The sequence below is a fragment of the Protopterus annectens genome, chromosome 4.part0 (assembly GCF_019279795.1).
Source record: "Protopterus annectens isolate FY-2018-M chromosome 4.part0, PAN1.0, whole genome shotgun sequence".
Classification (NCBI taxonomy): domain Eukaryota; kingdom Metazoa; phylum Chordata; order Ceratodontiformes; family Protopteridae; genus Protopterus; species Protopterus annectens.
In genome coordinates, this window is record NC_056733.1 from 1,420,724,651 (window position 1) to 1,420,748,299 (window position 23,649).

Below are 23,649 nucleotides of genomic sequence, written 5' to 3' on the forward strand. Positions count from 1 at the left end.
AAAAGAATAGTAAGCTTGGCTAAACAGATAGTGACAAGTCAATCATTAACTGGCATAGTCCCACAAAGACAATACCAACTATCGTTAAAGTTTTAGGATAGCGTAAATCACGGTTACACTACAACCCAACTTCCCATCCAAAGGAATAACCACAACCATGAACCTATCCTGGGTAACAGCCACGTTTTACCCGACCTATATTAAATTAAGTACTTTTATTCATTACATAAAGAGAGACAAGACACAATGTACCTCTATAAAGCCATCTCTGCATTTGTATAACTTCAGTATTCAAGTGTAAAACCATAAATTTCTACAAAAAAATCCAACCACCCAAACCCCCCAAAACATAGTGAACAATTTCTTGCCCCGCCCTAATCTTCCGGTGGCTGTCAACCGTTTGCTTACGTACAAGGTCTGTCGACCAACCTTCAAAGGGGCGGGGTCTGCTTTCAAATAGCTTCACGTCCCCACCCCTTTATTTCAGCAATTGTCAACAAAGAAGTCAGTTGTAGTGTTTTCTTTGGTTTATGTTTATAGTGGTCTTTTTATAAAATTTCGGTAACTTGTATTTTTTCGACGTGTTTGCAGAACAGTGCAGGCGGTGGACGTTCGCTTAGGATGGTCTCTGAGTTCGCTACAAGGTGTACTAAGCCCATTGTTTTTAGGGGTGCCTGCGATCGAGCAGACGCTGTTTGTATTACCTTTATTTCTTCGTTAAAGGCCTAAAGATGGAAGTATAAGGGGAACTTTGGTTCATATGATTTTGCCTCATCGAGGTGACTCTGTTGTTGTGGTGGACAGGTACTGCTTATTAATATATATTTTTTACCATTTATTTTGCACTCCCCAGGAGGAATGTTTTTTTTTTCAAATTTACTCTTTAATTACCAATATTTTCTATGCATTAGCTATGAATTTCAGTAGTCCTTGATAAGACTATTTTTGCTTCAGTAATGCTCACGAGAATCCCCTTCTAGTGTGTATATTTGTGTACTACAGTGTACCGTCCTATGTTTTCAAAAAGTATTTTAAATCAGGGGGTGGGGACAATACATTTTTTGAGACTGCCATATCCAACTCCAACCTCAGTTGTTTGAAGACTGCCATATCCAACTCCAGCCTCAGTTGTTTGAAAAATCAGGCAATAAGAAAATTCCTGTGTCTTCTTTTTTATGTTCGGTATAGGACTTTGTTTTTCCCCCCAACGCAGCAGGCTGTAGCCTTCTTTGTTCCATGATTTTATGGTTAAAAGTAGGTCAGATAAATCCTTATTTATAGGTCAGACACATTTAGCAAAGGTATCAACATTGCTTTCGGTAATGCTTCCAAGTTTCATTTTTTCCAATCCGTTTATATGGTAGAAAATTATATGTTCGTTTATAAAGCAATATTTGAAGCAGTAATATTTGTGCGTTCTCACGTACACTTTTAGAAGTGGGACTCTTTACATGCGTGAACTGTCTGTTTTGCACGTACACTTGGACAAGATGTCGATTATCTTTTCCCTTTATGAACTATAATCAGTACTGTGTCCATTTTCACGTATAGTTATCATTATTTGCTGTTATTTATTTTTATAGAATGTATTTTCTTGCAGTATGTTTTTGTCTATGACTTAATTTGTGGGTTACTGAAGTCTTTTTAATTTTGTTTTAGATTTTTTATGTGACTTATACAGCAACAAAACAGAAGTGATATTACCATTAAAAAAAGTTTTAGGAAAAACTGTGCATGCCCCCTAATATTCATGGAATGGGATTGGTGGCTGAAGAGTGTTATTGCAGAGGAATACACTAGGAGAACTCGGGGCTCCTGTAGAGGTACACTAAGACGCCTTATTGTTGCACTGATCATTGAAGGAATAAACTGAACAAACTTGACAGTTGTGTAGTACTTCCAGAAATAGTACAGTGGGAAACCTGACTGCTCTAAATCACTTCTTTGGGAAATGTACTGAGAAGACCAATAACTGTTCTCTGCTCTTGGAAAGGCTAGGGAAGACAAGTAGCTTTGCTGTGCTTCTGGAAGGAACATACTGCTGGAGTGCTGTGATTTAGTCATAGCACAACGATTTTTGCCCCCAAGAGCCATTTTAATCTTAACTGTTAAAACCCAAAGAAATTTTAAGAGCTGTGATATGTAGGCTTGTAGATGTCAAGTGTTTTCACAGGCTGCTCATTCAAGACATTGGTGCCAAACCAGTGGTAAATTAGCAATTTCTCATCCAATGGTCCAAGTTACATTTGGCTAGGGTTAGGGATGAGCTTTGCTTCACATCGAAGAGAAGTCATCCCCAGAGTGGGGCTAAACTTTGAACCGCACAACTGTCCCTTCACCATGTCCTGTTTGTCACAGACTAGGTTTAGGGCTGTAGAACAGGCACTTAAGATACTGTTTGTTTTGCGGATATACAAGAATGCCATCAGTGTGGGATCAGGGGATGCCTAGTAGGCTAGACATAGATTACCGCTCAATAGTCTGTAGGAGAACTACAAGGATATGGCTTTGAGAAAATCCACATAGGACTTCTTGTTTATTTCCTGTATTCTTTTTGACAGGAACCGCTGTGGTTTCTCGAGCTCTTTCAAATGCTTGGTCAGGTACATGCCAAAGGGTGTGTTATAGTCATTGATTGATCTGATGAGAGCCAAGCACACTGTGACAATGACCTTCTTGGACTTGGATGCCATGCCCTTACCTTTAAGTTGTGCAATGTAGAATGATTTCCTTACCAGAGCAGACATTTGATCAAAGGCCAGGCTACTGTCAACATGCGTTCCCAGATCCCTGACCACTAGGTCTACTTTCAGGAATTTATCAATATGGTAATTTCTAGGGGGTGGCCATCTTTCCAAAGAGTAGCATTTTTTTCACATTATTTAGTCCATGGCTCTGGAACCAGTTGTGTGGCTGCATCTGGCCCTCTTGAACGTTATGTATGTTTTTAGGTGATTCAGTGACCACACCTAGTCTGCAATCATCTGCAGACTTGGTTAGTCGGTGGCTGTTGTCTGCCTTCACTTCAGAGAAGTAGATGCCAAAAAGGAAAGGTCCTAACACCTGTTCTGTGAGACTCTGCCAGTGACTGACGTCTTTGTGGGATTCCCCAATCCTAACTTCTTGTTTCCTACCAGTTAGACAGTTGGCTGTCCATATGTTGTGTTCCAAGGATAAACACATTGTCAAGTAACTAAGCTGGTGGAATGATTTGCTATCGCTAACTGTAATGGGTATGGTAATAGAAGGTTATCTATACTGCAGAGTAAGGCAACTTCCCCTGCTATCTTTGAAGGCCAGGCTGTTGTTTGTAATTCTGAGAGATTATGAGAAGCAATGCAGTGAGGGGACCAGTAAATACACACTGTTTCAGAAAGAATACACTGGGAGGACCAGTAACTGTATGGTTATCCATGAACTGGCACACCAGGAAGGCAGATAGCTGTGCTGTGGTTCAGGAAGAGGTATACTAGTTATGCAGCACTTTTTTATGTAGAGAAGTATAAATTGAGAGCCATTATTTGCATATGGCTACATAAGTTTCTATAAAATTACATTAGGAGGGCTAATAGTTGCTTATTGTTGATGTTGTGGGTAGTAGCATTGGCGCAGGACCAATGACTGTGCGATATTTGTACAGCAAGTTCTATAGAAGGGGCCAGTGGTCCCATTGCATACTTGTAAGAAGTGCAGTGGGGGACAAGTGGCTATGTGTTGCTTCTAAATGAGCTGCAGGGGAGGAACTGATTGTGGTGTTGCAGTTCTGTACAAGAAGTTCAGTGGAAAGACCAAAGACTGTGTTGTGCTCCTGCAAGTGGGTGCAGTGGAGAACCGATGGCTATGCTGTGCTTCTGCAAGGGGGTGCAGTGGGAGAACTGATGGCTGTGTTGCTCTCCTGCGAGAGGTGCAGTGGGAGAACTGATGGCTGTGTTGCTCTCCTGCGAGAGGTGCAGTGGGAGAACTGATGGCTGCATTGCTCGCCTGCGAGGAATCCGGTGGGTGGACCGATGGCTGCGTTGCTCACCTGCGAGGGATCCGGTGGGCGGACCAAAGGCTGCGTTGCTCACCTGCGAGGGATCCGGTGAGCGGACCGAAGGCTGTGTTGCGCTCCTACATGGGGGTGTAGTGGGCGGACCGAAGGCTGTGTTGTGCTCCTGCATGGGGGTGCAGATGGTGGACTGAAGGCTTCATTGCACTTCTGCATGGGGGTGCAGTGGGTGAACCCATGGCTGCGTTGCTCGTCTGCGAAGGATCCGGTGGGTGGACCAAAGGCTGCGTTGCCTGTGAAGGATCTGGTGGGTGGACCAAAGGCTGCGTTGCATGTGAGGGATTTGCTGGGCGGACCAAATGCTGCGTTGCTCACCTGTGAGGGATCCGCTGGGCGGACCAAAGGCTGCGTTGCTCGCTTGTAAGGGATCCGCTGGGCGGACCAAAGGCTGCGTTGCTCGCCTGTGAGGGATCCGCTGGGCGGACCAAAGGCTGCATTGCTCGCCTGTGAGGGATCCGCTGGGTGGACCAAAGGCTGCGTTGCTCGCCTGTGAGGGATCCGCTGGGTGGACCAAAGGCTGCGTTGCTCGCCTGTGAGGGATCCGCTGGGTGGACCAAAGGCTGCGTTGCTCGCCTGTGAGGGATCCGCTGGGCGGACCAAAGGCTGTGTTGCGCTCCTGCATGGGGGTACAGTGGGTGGACCAAAGGCTACATAGCGCTCCTGCATGGGGGCGCAATGGGTGGACCAAAGGCTGCGTTGCACTGCCACAAGAGATGCAGTGGAATGATTGATTGGAGAGTTACTTTTGCTGTTATCAGTACAATGGGAGAATCTGCAAGAGATGCATTGGGAGGACTAGTGGCCACATTGCACTTCTCCAAGTATTAGAAGTAGTATGAGTGCTGTTTGCTACTGCTGGAAGTAATACTGCGAGGTATGTTGGTAGTCTTTGTTGTCTGTTTAGTGACACTTTGTGGAAGAGGTGCAGTGAAGAGGCGCTTGGTATTTTCTCTGGCTTCCATGCTGATTTCAACCTTCTGGACTTGAGTGGCTAGTATTTTTCACTGGCATATTCTAAGTGTGACATGTTTCTTTCTGGAAAGGCTACTGACACTGAAGTCCTATGGTTGTATCGGTAGCTTTTTCTGTAAGAACGTTCACTGTACTGGCTACAGATTCCAAGTGTAAGTGTAAATAAATGTCTTGTTTACAGCCTCATGAGTGATGCATCATTTGAGATGGGAGCTGCAGGGTATGTCAATGTAATTAATTTTTAATGTACTGGGGGGAAATTGTGCGAGTGAATTTGGTTTGTCTCCTTGTCTGCCAACTGTTTCACAAAGTACTTTTGAAAGAATGTGTGTCCCAGCTTCTGTTACATTGTACATAGGCATCCTTTATGCTTGGGCAGAACAACACCGAGTTTCTGCTGAGGCTGTTTGCCACACTTTTTGAGCAGTTAACCTTTTGGAAATCCACAAGACTAGATTACGGGCTTTACTGTGTTGGTGGAAAGCTACACACCTGAGTACAGTGGTTGTCGTGCTTGGATATTTTCTCTGGGCCATTTAAAAAAATCTATTGATAGCCATTCAGTAAAAGTTAATTTTCAGATATAGTTTGGGGGAGGGGGTTCTTTTTACTTGCCCCATTTTTCATTTATTTACTTTATAGTCTCCTTTTTGAGTTAAATGCTATTTCCTTCATATTTTTGAGCTGTTCACTGTTCATAGCTTCATGCATTACAACTGCTTTTTACAGCCAAAACATGGAAGTTATTGTGCATTATTCATCTTTCCCCACTGGTTTACTCAGTTCCTTCACGCTTTCCGTTGTTTTGTCTTTTTCTGTCTTTGCAGCCGTTTAGAAATATATACGGTCTGAAAAATTCTGTTATACAGAGTGATTCTTGAGTCATAAGAATCCTGAAAATGTTAATATGTGACTAGCATCACTGACATTGTTTCAAATTTCTTTTAGTTCAGTGTGCATGTATTCAGTGCCTCTAAACTCGGAAATTTCCGTCGTAATATGTTAAAGGTATTTGAGTGTATGTTCAATATATTAAGTTATTTTGCTAACAGCAGAATGATTGCAGAGCCTTCAGTGATTGACAGTAGATCTAGTTCTAATCTAAACCAAACTTGAGTCGTTTGGTGGGTGTGCATACAATATTGCTGTTGTAGCTTTTTTCAAGATTTTCATGAGTGTAAACCTAATTTTTTGCTGTAGTTATTCAGTGTTGTTCGAACTTTATCGTGTTTTGCATTTTTATTTCTTTATATATTCCAAATTCTCACTGTATTTATTTTTTATACGTCTTCTGAAATGTGCCATAAAATCTGATCCAGTAGAAAAATATTTTGGAAAACAAAGAAAGTGAGTGAAATTCTTCATACCTTTTTAGAGCATACCTCTCGAATATTTGTCATTACCAGATATTTGTCTCGTATTTTTGGTCTGTTCCTCATAAAATTTGTAGTGTTTTGTCAAGTCTTATGAGGACTGGTCACAAAATGCTGACAAACGTTTGAGTTAAGTCTTGGAGTTCCCTCTTTATTTTTGTCTTTGTCCAGAAATCTTGTGTTAACAGGTTGAGAAGTATGCTTTAACATTATTCATAGTTGTAGTGCACAGCCCTGTAAAAGGTGTTCCACTGTGTGGCGAACCCACTATCCTGACTGTAACAAAATTCAAAAACCTGATCAGCTCTATTGTCACAAGGCATGCACACAAGATCCTTGTACTGTAACGCCACAGGCATAGTCCACACATGTAAGTGCCATCTGTCCCTCATTCTTGTCCAACATACTGTTCTGGCTGTATGGGCCTACTTCTGTTTAATGGATCATACAGGCAGAACACTGCAAAATGTTGGACAGGAATGGGTACAGATAGCTGATTTCAGCAGCTGTAGACAGTGACAGACTGTGTTGCTTGCAACAGCCTCATGTTTTAGTAGTTTTGCAAAGATTTCAACAACAAACGCCATCTTTTTTTTTGTGCCACCAGCTTTATACCTTCCTTGATTGGTTGTAAAACAGAAGGATAATGCAGTCTCTCTAGCTTTATGGTCAGTTCAGTGAAGTCCACAAGGGTGCACATTTTCATGTTGTTTTCAGAACTTTTCCAGTCTTCAGCTTGTGTGGTGGGAGGAAGTTAGTTCACCTGTATTAATAAAAGTATCCAGTACAGTTGCTTTTCTCATTGGATGTTGCTTACATGCATCATTGTAGTGGAGGTGGGCTGGGCGCGGTTGAGGCTGTTTCTGTGTACTGCAGTCTATATCAGGGTGTGCCTTTGCATCTCATTATTTCTTTTCTATCTTCTTTGGAATGTGATTCCAAGACATGGTGGAAGTGTTGCTCCGATTTGTCATGCTGAGCATCATCTTTTCTTGGAGGCTTTGTGCTGAGCTGCTGTAGTCCCCATCCACAGCTGAAGCTCCTTAAATCCGTTCCCACTACACAGAAAAAATAGTTATGCTTGGGATTTGTGAATTATGGACAATGTTGTGGATCCCCTTTTGCTTACTAACTGCATGCCTTGACTCTTTCATGATTGTGATTTATACTTGGGCTGCACTACATACAAGTCCTTTCATGACCTGAGCAGGGCTGAAAGATGTGGCTCAAATCATGCTCCAGTCTTAAGTGATTGCATACAATGCGTATGAAACCCAGCCTGTATTTTTATGGTTTATATTCCAATAATGTTTTATTTTGTATATTTTTCCAGCCTGTATTCTGTGTGGAGTCTGTGTGCCCTTTCTGCTGTCGTGGGTTTCCTCCAGGTGCTCCATTTTCCTCCCACATTCCAAAAACATGCAGTAGGTGGACTGGACATTCTAAATTGCCCGTACATGCAAGTGCATGTGTGAGTGGTACGGATGAATTACTGTGATGGGTAGCCACCCGGCGGTGTACCTCCAGGTGCTCCATTTTCCTCCCACATTCCAAAAACATGCAGTAGGTGGACTGGACATTCTAAATTGCCTGTACATGCAAGTGCATGTGTGAGTGGTACGGATGAATTACTGTGATGGGTAGCCACCCGGCGGTGTAAACCTTGGCTCGAGATGATTATCACTGTTGAAGTGACACCCCGGCCTCGTGCAAAAAATGGAGAAAAGGGGGTAGACGATGGATGGCTAGATTTAAAGGATGTACAAAATGTACTGTAAAACTGGATTTTTTTGCTGTTTAGAATATTGTTATGGTTTCTTCAACTCTAGAATCGTTGTCATTTTTACGTGGACAATAAATACAAAAATAAAAGTCAAACAAAAGTACACAGGAGTGGCAAAACCTTTTTGAGAGTATTACCATAAACTAATAATTTAATTTTCAAAAAAGAAAACATCTCTCACAGGTTCCAAAACTTTGAGATAATATACATAAAGAGAAAATCTCACAGGTGCTATGTATGGTATATTAATGTATTAGTGATGGTAATGTGGACCTTTTTACAGGAAAAGGATGAATTTTGTTAATAAAACCATGAATAAATGTAAATAAACAAAATAGTACAGAGGCACACCCATTCCGTTGTGGAACATTTCAGAAAACCCATTCGTCTACTTGGTCAGAAATTAAAAGTCAGGGGAAAACGAGAAGAGGAAACCAGTTCCATACAAGTTAATTTAATAGTGAAAAGGAAAACTATCTATTTATTTAGGGTACATTTTATTTTATTGATTTATTTAACATTTGTTGACAGGGAAAGTCCGACTAGGTTCCACAGAGGCTGTTTTCAGCGGAGGCCAGGGGAGAAATGCTCCAGATGCATGTCTTTAGAATGTGGAAGGAAACCGGAGAAAACCCACGCAAACGCAGGGAGAACATGCAAACTCCGCACAGAAGACACCCCAGCTGAGAATCGAACTGGAAAACCTGTTGCTGTGAGGTGACAATGTTAACCGCTGTACCACTGCACCGTCCATATCATCATATTGTGAACTAAAATGACTCTCTTTGAGTAAAATTAAGTAACTTTCTCATCATAAACATTTTTAATAATGTGGACTTCTTTGTTTGCTTTTGTCATAAAAGCTGTCTATGCCTAGATGCTTTGTTCTAATGAAACTACTGTTTTCTGGACTTATCACTGGTGTTCCCTAAAGAATAGTCTTTGGTCACATTCATTGTTCACTTTTATAATCCCAGCAATATAGCCTACAATTTCAAGAATATTGGGGAACTGTGTCAGAACAATTTAGAGAACAAATTTTATAATGCAGAATCTTGCGCTGAATATAAATGACACTCTACCTGAACAGATTCTTCTCTTTGTTGCATTACTTCAGGCAGAACCTGGAGTTTATGAACAAGTATAGTTTACAAGTAAGCTGCTGTAAGCCATCACCAAGGGCATAACACTGGATTCCCTGCCTTTTGCTGACATGGATTTTTGGGTTGTTTTAAATAAAAAATAGAACGCTAGCACATAAGTTTAGTAGTGTCCGATATCCTGTTTAAACTTTAGATTTTCGCACTTTGTTCTAGCATGTGGTTAAAAAAAAAAACCCAAAAAGGAAGTCTAGCAAGACTTTCCACTGTGTGATACCTTAAACCGAGGCACCGTGTGATATATCAAATTACCCTTTAAGGATATCAGGTGTTTCAGCTAAATGGCAATTCTGAATGTCCATGACTTTTTCTTTTAATTTTAAGTCTATTTATGGATTTTTTTTCTTTTACTTTAAAGGGTAATTTGCATATTTATTTATCTTTTGTGACCGTGTTAGTCCTACTAGGATAGTAGCCTCTCTTCAGGGGACACCCAAAGTGATATTTATACTACTGGGGGGAAAATTTGGCCAGGGCTTCAGGGAACTTCCCATACTCTTAGTGTATGGGGGCACTGTTCACAGTGATACTTCCTGTTTCTGGTCCAAGTGAGGAGGCGGTTTGGAGAAGCAGGAAGAAATGCAGGGAATATGGAGGGAATAGTGATAGTGAACATAACGAATCTGCAAGTGTATTTCATGAGGCAAATGAGGATATTGTGGCAATGGAAGTGTTTTATGGCAGGGTGTCAATTCCAGGGCGAGATCGTGATGCTAATTCATTAGACAAGGTAGTCCACCCTTTTCAAGGGTAGTGTGTGGATTTTGAGAAGGCGGTAGTGTCTGCTGCAATGGATCTGGAGGATTTATTTTAATGAGACCTCTTTGAGGAAGAGGTAACAACACAAGAATGTGTTGCAACAGCCCTCTGGTCTAGAAGGTTGTGTGAGAAAATTCAGAGGGATGATGATGATGTGTAACAAGTTGAAGCGATAGTAAAATAGATCAACTGTCACGTTCACCCTCAAAAAAATTTGCTGCCATATATATTCCTCCTGGCAATAATGTACCTATTCTAGAATCCAGTATATCCTGGATCTCTCAACATTTGCACTAAGACAGTCATACTAGGAGACTTCAACATTAATTGGAATAAACTGTTACTATATTCTCCCACTCTTAGTGGCAACCACTATAGTTTCAGTCAACTTATCACAACAGCTACCCATATTAACAAAAACACCTCCTCAACTCTAGATTGGATGCTGTGACTGCCTTCCTACTTTCATTCAAAGGCTGCATTCCCACACCACCAAAACTACCTCTATAGAGAATGCCGCAGTCTGGCTAGTTTTAATGAGGAAGCCTTTAATAACCGACTCTCTAGTTAATTGGTCACACCTGTATGACCTTCCTCTAAATGGTGCTGTTCTTGAGTTCAGCAGTACTTTCCTTAACATACTAAACACCCTAGCACCGTTAGAAAAATTAATCAAAACAAATCCCACTCCCTGGCTCACCAGAGACGCCCTGTCCATAGTGAAACTTGGAGACGGTGCTTGGAAGCAATGGTTAAAATCAAAGTCCTCCTCTCTCCTCCTTAAATTCAAAGAACTAAGAAATCTCACAACAAAAGCACATTATTCAGGACAAGAAAAAATATCTGTCAGGAAGCCCAATCTACCCACCACTCAAACCCTAAAAAACTTTGGCACACCATGAACAAGATTCAACACTCCGGGAAGCCTACTACTCCAAACCCTCGAAACTGCAACTTTGCTTAACACTTCAGATTCCATCTGTAAACTAACTTAACTCCTGACCAAAGCCAAACACAATCCCCCACCACCTGCAATGCCTCCCCACTGCCTTTTCCCTAAAACCCATCTCCACTGCCTATATAAAATCCCTCTTACTCAAACTTAAACCATGTTCTCCTTCCTTTGACAACCACAAATTCTCAAATTTGCAGCTAATATTATTGCATATCCTGTCTCTATTCTTATAAACTGCTCTATCAAAGAATCCACTATCCATGACATCTGAAAATCCTTCTGTACTATTCCCCTTCACAAAGGAGGTAACTCCACTGATCCCTCCAACTATCGACCCCATAGCCATCCTTCCCCTGTCTCAAAAATCCTATTGAAATGCATTTGTAGACAACTTCTCAAATACCTACTGCAGGAAAACTTTTTGAACCCCTCTCAACATGGCTTCAGGCCTCATTACAACATCTCCACAGCCCTTCTATGCTTCACCTAGTCCATTGTTGAGGTTAGAGATGGCAATAAGCTGGTGTCATGTCTTTTCTGGACCTTTCCAAGCCATTTGACACCGTGTCCCACCCTAAGCTCCTATCTAAACTGTCCGATCTCAACCTCTCCTCTTCCACTATCCTCTGGTTAAAATCAAAAACTTGGTCTACTGTATAGAAACTGAAAAATATCTATCCACTACCTTGAAGACTTCTCTTGCCCAAGTCTACCTCCTTCCCTACTTACTCTACTCATCTCCTATATTTACCCACCTGCAAGCCAACCTTCTAGCCAAACTTACAATCAAACTGCTAGATTTGCCTGTAACCTCCCTTACACCCTCACTCTTAAACAAGTACATTGGCTTGCATTCCCTCGGCTACTCCAACTATCTCTGCTACAAATGGCCCATTCACTAATTAATAAACCCTTAGACCATCCCTCTCTGTCTACTCTTGTATCCCTCTACACTCCGTAGCTCAGAACCGTTCTTACTCATCACCTACAAATCAAACAAATCAACAGACAGATTGATGTATAAAAGCTGTATAAAAATGCTATGTAAAAGCTCAATATCCATACTTGGAATGCATATTACTGGGAAGCTTGTTCCATCAAGTCTACCTCGTGCTTCAAAAAAGAACTAAAAAAATACCTTGCTAATTCACCTTCCTGCTTTTGCCACCACCACCCCACCTAACTCATACTTCCTTAATATGTTCTTAACATGCTTTCCTTAAGAAAATATAACAAATGTACAAACTCTGTCTCTCTCACACTTTACTAAACAGCTGTATACTTTTTCACTGTCTTTTTCTTCCAAAATAAAATTCTTACTTAATTCTCATTTCCATTTATGCATCTGTCTCCCTGTTTCTAACTCACTATCTTTTTTAACACCTTTCGTATCTGTTCAAGCCTTCAAGTTTTGACAGGTATATTTTCTGGTTTATTTCTTATGTTAATAAGAAAACTATTTTTTGAACTTTTGTATATAACGCTTGTGCTCTGTTATCTTTATTTTCATCATTTTGTATTCATTTGTATATTGCATGTATGTCTGTTATTATATCTTAATATTTCTTGTATAGCTAATATATTTTTTTGTGGAGCTTTTCTCCTCGGGTCTCTGCTGAAAATGGGTCATTGGCCCAGTTGGACTAACCCGGTCAACAAAACAATTAAATAAAATCTCATGGGTGGATGGTAAAGGTGGGGCTTGAAAAACTGGTATAAAGAAATAGACTGTTTAAGGTGTGTATTGAGAAGGCGGACACCAAATTGGACAGATAGTAAGGTATGGGATGAAATAACTACAACGCTAGGAATTCAAGCAAGCGAGGTAAAAGCATTTATGCATATAAATAGACATTTGTGGCATAAACTTTTTCAAAGATTATGAGAAAAAATGTACACCATGGAATTCACATGTATTTAAAGCCTTTTATAGGGAAATAAAGAAAAATACTATACAATTTAGGACTGAAGTAGAAAAAGAGACTTTTTTAAAAAGATCATTAAGTTTTGTAAAGATGTATTGGATTTGTCAAAATTATATGAGAGAGGTTTGTGGACTGTGGTGTGAGATTGTAATGTGATTTTTGAGATTGGAAAATGAAAGTGTTCTGCATATACAAGTATTATAATTGTTGAAGGAAACAGATTGCATGGTGAAAATTGGGACAGCCTAAAACATGTTTATGTGGAAAAACTGATTAATTAGTAGTTGTGTTAAAACGTGTTTTTCGTTTGGAAAGATGGGTCATGATGCAAGAAACTGTGAACTGAAATGTTATAAATGTAATATAATGGTACATTTGGGGGTAATGTGAGGAAAAAGGAAGTGAGATAGGGTCAGAAATAATAGAGATATTAATAGATCAAGGTCAGCGGAACAAATTTGTAGAGAGAGAGCTAGAAACAGTAGAAACACAAGTAGAAAAAGTTAGTATGTCAAAGATTATGCACTATGTGAGGTAGTGAAGGAAACAATTCCTTCACTACCTCACCATAAATAATCTTCTCTCTATTACCCAGCACGGCTTTCGCCCCCATCACAGTACGACCAGTGCTCTCCTCTCCTTTGTTGACTCAATAGCAACCGCAACAAGAAACTTATATCCTCTGCTCCCTTTCTTGACTTATCAAAAGCTTTCGACATGGTCAATCACCAATTATTGCTCCACACCCTGCAAACCCTTCATCTTGACAAATCAGCACTAAACTGGTTTAAGGACTACCTAGCTGACCGGCAACAAGCAGTCCAATGGCTAAATAGTCTATCTCAACTGCTGCCCAACAACATTGGGGTTCCTCAAGGCTCCATACTTGGTCCCCTTCTTTTCTCTGTTTTTATAAATGATCTGTACTCTGTTATCCCCCCAGCCACCTGCATTCAATATGCAGATGACTCTACCCTGATCTGCTCTGACCTCTCTCTTCAGAAACTCCCAAGCAGCCACCCAACAATGTTTTGCCACAGTCGAAAAATGGTTCTCTGACCTGAAACTCATCCTAAACCCAACTAAAACCAAGTTACTTCTATTCTTCCCCTCGCCTACAACTCCTATAGCACAGGAACCTCAACCTGTGAATCATAGGACCTTCTTTGTTGAATCCTTTAATGGCACCATCATAGAGCCCGTCTCCCACACTAAACTATTAGGTATCACTATTGACCATAAGCTCAAATTTGACATGCACATTGCCCATAAGTCAGTTAACAAAAAATTAGGCTCAATGTACAGAATCAGGAATTGTCTTACTCCTCATGCAAAATTAACCATTGCCCGTACTCATCTCCTCTCCACACTATTATATGCCTCCCCAATATTCTCCTTCCTCAATAAACGTGAGCTTAACAACCTCTCCACTACCTACCATCATATTGCCAGATTCATTACAGGAACACCCTACCGTACCCACCATTGCGTCAACCTTAAGAAACTTGACTGGCTAGAACTGCCTAATCTCCTCAAATTTAATCAACTCATTGAAGCTTTCAAAATAATTAATCAACCCGATAAAACCCCAGCCCTGTCCAAAATCCTGACCCCCTACTCCAACTTAAGCTGCCTTCGATCCGCAAACAGGAATCGGGTAATGACTATCAAATCAAATAACGCGGGAGGTGATGCTCTTTATGCTAACTCTATTGGGAAGCAATGGAACTCACTCCCAAACAGTCTTAGACTCATGACTTCCCTTAACCTATTCAAAAGTAATCTCCGAGAAATACTTAAGTCCCAATGGTTATGCCCATGTCTAAACCCTGATTAAATCCAACACGTCCCATAGCTCTTCTCTCTTCTCCCTTTCAAGAGCTTATATTGTATTTTTTACTTCCTTAATCGCACACATGTCATGTGGCCAATTCTACAAAAGTTATGTTCAAACTACTAGCTTATATATATTGATGTCTCCTTGTTTCTGTTGTTTCATTATGTCTTCTTTTATCGTATTGTATTGTTATTATTTTCCTAAATTTGGGAGCTTTTCTCCCCGGGCCTCTACTGAAAAAGGATATGTATCCAGTTGGACTAGCCCGGTCAACAAATGTAAAATAAAAAAATAGTATGTTAGACAAATTATTATAAAAAGATAATATGAATGAAGAACTTAATATAGATAAGGATGAGGCAGAAGAGTAAGGGCTAAGTAGTAGGATTTTAAATGGAATATAGTTAAAACGTAAAATAAATTCTATTGGTAAAAGGGTGCACGAGAGGAAAAGGAAAATTACAGAAGGATTTAAAAAGGAAAGGATGAGTATGATTGCAATAAGACAATATTACTTGTAAAGTCCTAGCACCTAATGGTAATAGTTTAAAGCGTTGAGAGTAGCATTTTGAGTTCTGTAAAAAGCAGGAAAGTAGTCTTATACTAGAAGACATTAGGTTTTTATTGCAAGTAAAGAGGCATTAAACAGATGTATGGTGGGGAAAATGTTTGAAATTTAGGAAGAGAGTTGTTCAGGGATTCTTGTTCTGAATAAAGATACAGTAAAAGATGTAGATATTACTTTTGCTATAGTAATAGAATCACAGTTATTGCTGTAAGATGGGTCAAATTATTAGGATTATTTCAATTTATGTATACATAAGAGAGATGAGATTTTAGAAACATTGGTCAGTATGTAGCAATTAATAAGGAAATAATTGTAATAGGAGATTTTAATTGCAAATTGACAGCAGAAAAAAGTGCATGATAAATTAGCATGTGATATAAAGTATGGACAATTAAGAATTTTGAAGCAAAAGACATGGGCATATAGTAGAGCAGGAAAGAGAACAGTACTAGACTATATTAAATTTCAGAAAGTATACTAATAGTAGAAGAAGGTTTTCTGGTGACAGGTTTTTCAGATCATTGGTTAATTTGGATTATTTTAAAAGGAAATTCTGAGTATAATAGAATAGAAAATGGTTTAAAAAGGGTAAATGATGTGAAATGGGATGATGTATGGAAAGTGGACATTTAAGTCATGGTAGGATCATGTGGAAATTGTTTTATAAGGACTGGTCAGAGTGAAACAGAAGTATAAAAGGAGTTGTGTAATAAGAAGAATAGATGTGGAAAAATAAAGTATAAGAAAGTAATGATGCTGTTGACTGCTTAGAAAAGAATGACTGAAAATTTTTATTAAGGAACAGGTTTTTGTTTTTAAAGATTAGAACATTTATTGTACAAGCAAAGATACTTTTACAAGAAAAAAAAGAAATTGTACCATATTAGAGTAAAATAAATAAAACTAATAACAGTGTAGAGAGACACATTAAGGACTAATTAGGCAGAATGTGCAGTACACAAGAGAACATTATAGAACTAGTAAAAGACTGTATTAAGATATTTTTATTCCCTGTCCTTTAAATAAATAAGAAATGGAAGGTATGTACCCTTATAATTTGGAAAAGAAAGTTGTGATTAGCATTAGAACAGGTCCTAAAAGCAGTGACTATATTATCAGCGACAGTACTTGATGGAATAGAGTACGGGATGTATAAGAATATAACATTAAATAAAATGGTGTATAAGGATATTAAATGGATGGCTGGATAGAGGGTTTTTAAGTAAAGAATTGTGTAGTGGTGTTAAACTCCTATGGGGAAAAAGGTGATAAACGGGAGTTACAGAATTGTAGAACAATAGTATTAAATAATACAGATTATAAATGTTTTATGAAAATCTTACAAAAAAGTAGCAAAGTTACAATTGAATATATATATATATATATATATATATATATATATATATATATATATATGGTATAAAAGAAAAACTGACTCAGTATTTATTATTGATGATCAGGGAGTTTAGTAGATGATTTACTGTGTATAAATGTCCATACAAAATGAATGGTAGGGAATTTAATGCAAAGCATTTGATTCAATTCACTTTTCTGTATTATGGGAGCTATTTGAAGTTTATAATATACAAGTAAAAAGATTTAAAAAAAAGTTTGTGTTATGGTATATAGGTACAGTATAATTAAAGCATTGGTAAATGGGAGGTTAAGTGAAGATGTACAGCTTGAGAAAGGTATTGGACAAGGTTGTCTGAGTGGTATAATATTTGTATGTGTAATGAATGTGATAACACATAACGAATAAAGAAATGGAAAGTATGAGTTATTTCTAACGAAGGGATAAAGATGCTGATTTTGTTAACATGCGCCAATGTTGTTACAAAAGATGGGATAAGTATGTGTATATTGATAAAGTATTTACAAGAAGTTATACATGTAATAGGATTTTCAATAAACAAAAAAGTAAAAGATTCGGTTTTAGAGGGATGATAGGAATTCGATTTAATATGACAAAATAAAAATATTTAGAGTAAGTTTTGGGAAGCAAGAACTTTTAATTTTTCTTTCCATGTTTCTATAGAAGAAATGAAAAATACTTGTGTGTTTTAGAAATCATTTAGACTTTCATTTAAGAAAATTGTTTAATTCTTTTCTGTTATCTAGAATTGCTTATTTAGTAGGTGTTTTATGTAGTCCTTTGACATTTAAGAAAAGAAGTGTATAATATATATTACGAATTTGGTGTTTCAGGTTGAATCCAGTGAAAAGGAAGATTTTGTAAGTTATAAGGAAAAATGAGGTTTAGGGTTAATAGACCCTATAGTTTATACAGCATCATTACATTTGTATAAAGTAACTAAATGCTTAAAGGATAAGGATATTGCTCTTCTAACACGGATATTAAATTCGAAGTGTAAAATGGAATTGTTATAAACTTTTTAATTTTAAAAGGAGAGTATTGCTGTAAAACAAGTTGTCATGGTAAGATTATGCATTGGAAGATAAATGTTGGAGATTGAAAATGGGAGGAAATTATGGAATAATAATATTATGAAAAAGTATTCTTATATATCCATGGCAAGAGTTACATGAAGAAAGACTGCAATTGATGGAAGAATAGGAAGATGTAAAGACATGATATAGTGTCAAGATTTCTTATGGAGGTTGACAATCCAATACTTGCCAGTAAAGGCGACTATGCCTTTCAAAAGTAAAAAAGAATTTGCATTGTATTGAATTTGAAATTAGGGAGCATGTTTTTCAGGGTGTACCACGGTGGTGCAGCGGTTAGCGTTGCTGCATCACAGCAAGAGGTTCTCCGGTTCGATCCTCGGCTGGGGTGCCTTCTGTGCGGAGTCTGCATGTCCTCCCTGTGGTCGCGTGGGTTTCCTCCGGGTGCTCCGGTTTCCTCCCACATCCCAAAGACATGCTGTAGGTGGATTGGACACTCTAAATTGGCCCTAAGTGTAAGTGCGAGTGTATGCCTTCTGTGGAAGGTTTGGCGCCGGGCTGGCAGCTCGACACCATAAAACTCCACTGCCAATCATGAGCGGACAGTGATCCGCTGTGGCGACCCCTAACCGGGAAAAAGCCGAAAGAAGAAGTTTTTCAGGGTGTAAAAACATTACAGAAAAATATTTTAGATTTTTATTAATTTGGAGGGATTCACAGAAATTAAGTATGGACATGCTTGAATTTGGATATTATAAAAAAACAAAAGTAGAAATTCTGTAAAAATTCATAAAAAAATGCTTTATACTATAAGGTTGATTTGAAATCATAGGGTGAATGAAATTGTTTAATGAAAATTGGGATTTGGCTGTGATTCTTAAAATAAGTCTGGGTTATGGAAGTTGGAGTTGGGGACAAAGTAAAATATGATTTCTTTTCAGTACCAAATAGCAAATGCAGACTATGTAAACACTATTTTCTCTAAATGTGCTTCCTTTTTTTCCTGTCGTACAGAGATGCCTGATTTTCCCTCCCATTGTGGCTTACTTTAAAATGCTGCAGAGTTGCATGGCATGATGCCACTGCTGTTTCATTTTCTGAGTCCCCGATTTTCTAATCCTAGGCCAGCTGGAAGAGTGTTCTTGTTTTGTTATCTTTTTGTGTCACTGATGATCACATTTCTAATATTTTACATTGCCTGTTACAGTTAACATACCCATGTTAAGGCTAGTTACTGCTACCGTGTGTACTTCTCCACAGGCTACATTTGTACTTTCCTTGTTACAGTAATTCCATAAATGTACCCATCTTAACAGTTATTGCAAGTATATGTACTTAATGTGGGATATCTGGACAGTCGACCCTCACCATTTAGTAATGGTAGCAGTGTGTTTTTCATGTAAATCCGTGCTTCCAAACCAGATAATGTTGTGACTGGCCACAACTGCAGAAAAGATTGCAGAATTTCACAACTTAAGACACTGATGTCATGGATTATTTTCTGTAGTATTTCCTCTCCCTTGTAGTTTCTTGTCTTTCAGGAAGACGTGACGGAGTCTTCTAGTAGATGGGTGTTACAACACGCACATTTTGAAACACCGTCTGTCACAGTACTATATGAGTTTGTGACTTCAGAGGAGTCCACCTTTTTTTTGTGACATCGGCTGTATGGTTTTAGAGGTATATAGATGTAAGCTGTTGTATGTTGTGTTTTGTTTGTGCGTGTGTTTGTGTTTTATACATTTAACTGATATGTAATGTGCATGTGTATATCCATATATAGTGCCTTTCAGTGTTAAGTGAACTAAATGGGTTGCAAGTAATACAAATGGTGGGGGAAAATAGGGACTGAATGTTTGAGAAGTGGCATGTTGAATTTCTAGACCTTTCCATATCTGTCATAAGAGACTGAGGATAATACAATTGTGTAAGTCGAACTTCTCATAACTGTAGATGTTCAGCTGATCACTGCTGCAGTAGCTTTAGCTATATGGGTTATATCCTGCCAAGAATGAAACTGCTGGACAGCTTGCAAAACTTTAGGGCACATTCCACGTGCCCAGGCTGAGTTGACTAAAAGACAAGTTTTGGTGCAAAGCCCATCGGAGCTTTCCTGCCAGTGGAGAGAGAGAGAGGCTGAGCCCTGAAAGGACAATGCTAGGAATAACAAAAACAAATGTCTGCACCCGGGCCCAAAAAAAAAAAAAAACATAGCAAAACACAAGGGGGGTGGAAGGAGGGAGTGGCTACTTCGGGTCTATATTATGTTGTCGAAAGGGGTTTTCATCAAACGCCTTTTCATTGAAATATAAACATCGAACTACCAAAACTCTGAACAGCCACTTCAGCAAATTTTTTTCCCAGGGCAAAAATCCCTTGGCCAGCCAAAAACAAAACAAACTGTCAGACCCTGTGAAGTGGGTGGCTTCGCCCCCTACATCCCCCCCCCCAACTAAATATATCCACTCAAAGATTGCACTAGAGTGGAGGAAAGGGCAAATTCCTGACTGCAGCCAAGCAATTTGATATCTGAGGGGGAAAAAACGCAGCTTCCTGTTCAGATTCAGAATCTTGACTTTCTTTAGGAAAAGAGGAATCCTTCTTTCTTTTACCATAAACTACTATACAGAAAGGCTCAGTGTCCTGATTTAAACTGTGAGCCAGCACCATTAAACTGTTCCTGTCAAAAAAAATTTTAGGAGGGGTAGGTTTGTAAATGGAGCAAACTGTGTTACTGTTAGCAGCAGCTACTTCCCCAAGGATGGGCACATCATTCTGACACAACAGGGAAACCTTTGCTGTTCCTCTCCCAGGACTGACAGGAATGGCTCTTCTTTGCACACTGAGGGCACTCCCCACAGTCACATAGGATGTGGCTAACCCCTGGCCCATAGTGGCGGTTGATTCTACACTAGAATGATCTGGGGTAAAAGATGAGTGGTCAGAGGTACAACAAATGGACACCTGCAGCTGGGGCAAATTGCTAGCCTACTGTGGTGTTTACTTAACTTTTTCTTTTTGTGGCCTGAAGAACAACCAACCAGTAGTTTGTTCCATGGTCAAGCAGAAAATGGTACACATTTCCCAGTGAAGACAAGCAGCCAGTGCTGGTAAAACTGCCAGTTCACAGAAATTTTGGATAGAAAATCACTTCGTAAAAGGCAGCTCCCAAATGGGAAAATAAACACATTTTTTCTGGAGAAAATGTTTCAATTATTTTGCACTACTTTTAAACTGGCAGAAACAAGTGCTTTGTTTTAAAGGAACCTTAGTCTCAAGATGGTGTGTTACAGTAGAGAGTTTATTATCTGAACTAATTGGGACCTAGGGTAGTCTGGATAATCAAACATATACTTGAACCGGAAGAAAAACTAACTTCTAAAATCTTTTTTTTTTTTTTTTTTTTTTTTTTCTGCATGCAGGAATGCACTTTTCAACCATTCAGTGATTCCAGTGGACAATAAAGAATATTTTTCGCACATGAGCTGGCTACAAGCTCAAAAAACATGCTCAAGCAAATGCGTATAATGTTTGCATATTCAGACTTTGATTTTTCCTACCCAAAATCTTTGGAAGGCTGAGCTGGCTACAAGCTCAAAAAACATGCTCAAGCAAATGCGTATAATGTTTGCATATTCAGACTTTGATTTTTCCTACCCAAAATCTTTGGAAGGCTGGGTTGGATAATTGACATTTTGGATAATCGAGACTCTAATGTAAATAACACTCCTAGCTTTTAAAATAACTCTCCTGAAGAGAAGGGTAATAAAACTTTAACAAAATTTAAGAAAATGGAAAGCCCCCCTCCCAAAGGGAACTTAACTGCCCAGTAAAGGAAAGCACAAGCCAACCCTTGAGCCTCAAAAGCCTCAGAGGAGTGTACTTTTCAGAGGCAGTAAAGATCTGGAGAGATTCATGCCCAAGCTTGTCTTTTAGTCAACTCAGCTCGAGCTGCATGACTGTGTGGGTATGTTGAAGGTGCCCTGAAGCTTTGAAAGCTGGTCAGCCATTATATCCTTGGCAGGATATGACCCATAGCTAAGTAGCGATCAATATGAAGAAAGTACAGTAATTAATTTGCTTGTTTTCATGTTTTATTTTTGATTATTTCTGATTTGAGTAGTTTGAGAAATTTGACACTTTACGTATGAGTGTGTCTCCCACTTAACTGTGGATGAACCCAAGGCTACTGTAAAATTGAATTATGCAAACCTGTAAAAATATGCCCATGCATGTGTCTGCTACTTAATTTGTATGAATATAAGGATGCTGTAAAGCAGATCCCATAACCCCAGTATTGCCCCACAGCCCCAATATTGCCTACCTTATAGTTTGATTCATGGCAAAACACACACATGTTTTAGGTGAAATCGCCTTGATGGTTTGGTGTTTAATTTTTGTTTGTTATTGCCCCCCCCCCCCCAAAAAAAAAACCACAGCTAGGATGCATTAGCACTAATCGTGACTTTCTACTCTCACTGTTTATTACATGTACATACTTGTAATACACATACATCTCTCTGTTTGTGTTTTATGTACATGCATTACATCCGTGTGCAGATTCCACCCAACCAAAAAAACTTTTATTTATTTAATGATTGTTAGCCCATATCCATAATAGTCTCCTAATCCCCTCTGTGTCAGTAGTGATGAACACCAGTCAGCTAGCTTCTTCTTAATCCTGTTTTAAAATATGGGGGGGGGGGGTTAGGCACGAGGACCATACACTTACCAGATTTCTGCCATTTCATATATTCTGTTAAGGAAGTTGTGCTTCACAGGTCCCTATTTTAACCGGCGAGGATGGGCTGTGAATGAGTATAACCCAATTGTTTTAAAAGCCACAAAACCATTTGTTGCAGTTGTTCTGTAGTGTTCATAAACTTAATGAAATTTCTTTAGTTATGATTTAGGACCATTTAACTTTTTTGTGGTTGTTCGGCATCTCTGCTTAGATTTATGCTAATATAACTCAGAAAATGGATACTAGTATTCCTCTAACACCTCCCATGTATTTAATAGCAGGAGGTTATTGCTAAACTGTTGCAATGGTGGAGTCCGGTGTTAGTGGCCAAATCTAGTTCCGTACAGCAAAGAGAAAACATTGAGATGCTGCAAAATGACTGAGCGATAGAAACGCGTGCCTTACGAAATCTAGCAAGTTTCAGGTAGAGAATATCAAAAAATCATAGCATCTTTTTGTTAGCTTGCTTCTGTGATATGAAAATTGTACGACAATGCATTCATGTAGAGTAGCTTTCACAAGATTTCAGTTTCCTTTATAGAGCAGTTTTATAGAGCAGTGAGCAGCTTTGGTAGAGTAGCTAATAAATGTCTGTCTGCAGGTACAAGCTTCTGTCAATTCAGCACAGTTTTCCTCTGCCTTGTCCTGTACATAAAGGGAGACCTTACATAAAACACAGTTGTTTTTACTGTTTGGTAACTGGATGAGTGCATAGATAGTGTGAACATTTTTTTAGTATTGATTCCGAGAGGCTTCAACAGAGAATCGAGGAGTATGACCGGGTAATTTTGTAAGACTTGTCCTACATTTCGTCAGGCAAGTACTATTTAATCTTTAACATGCAAATGGGACTTTGGCTTTAATATTTCATGTAAATGAATGCGTGCAATATCCTCCTTTCAAAGTTCTTCACCATTGGCATTCGAGAACCCAAGTGCTCTGTGCAGGCACAGAACCTAGGAATGTTTAATTTTCTGCCATCAATGCAGATATAGGATATGCTGAACCATGGACGTGGATGGTACTGTGTATTGTAATAGTATGGTGTAAAGAAGGCCACAAGAAAAGTCCTGCTATGCCGGACAGGATAGCATTTTATATTTTATTTCTAATGTT

General features: G+C 39.0%; 1 protein-coding gene across 1 annotated transcript in view; it reads left to right on the forward strand.

Annotated features, from left to right (window-relative positions):
- The first annotated feature begins 476 nt into the window (after positions 1 to 476).
- LOC122799885 (cyclin-I-like) overlaps positions 477 to 23,649 on the forward strand; it is a 468,895-nt gene continuing 445,722 nt past the window's right edge. The window contains exon 1 of the mRNA XM_044069255.1: positions 477 to 804. The gene's annotated coding sequence lies outside the window, so the exon portion shown is untranslated. The remainder of the gene's footprint in view (positions 805 to 23,649) is intronic.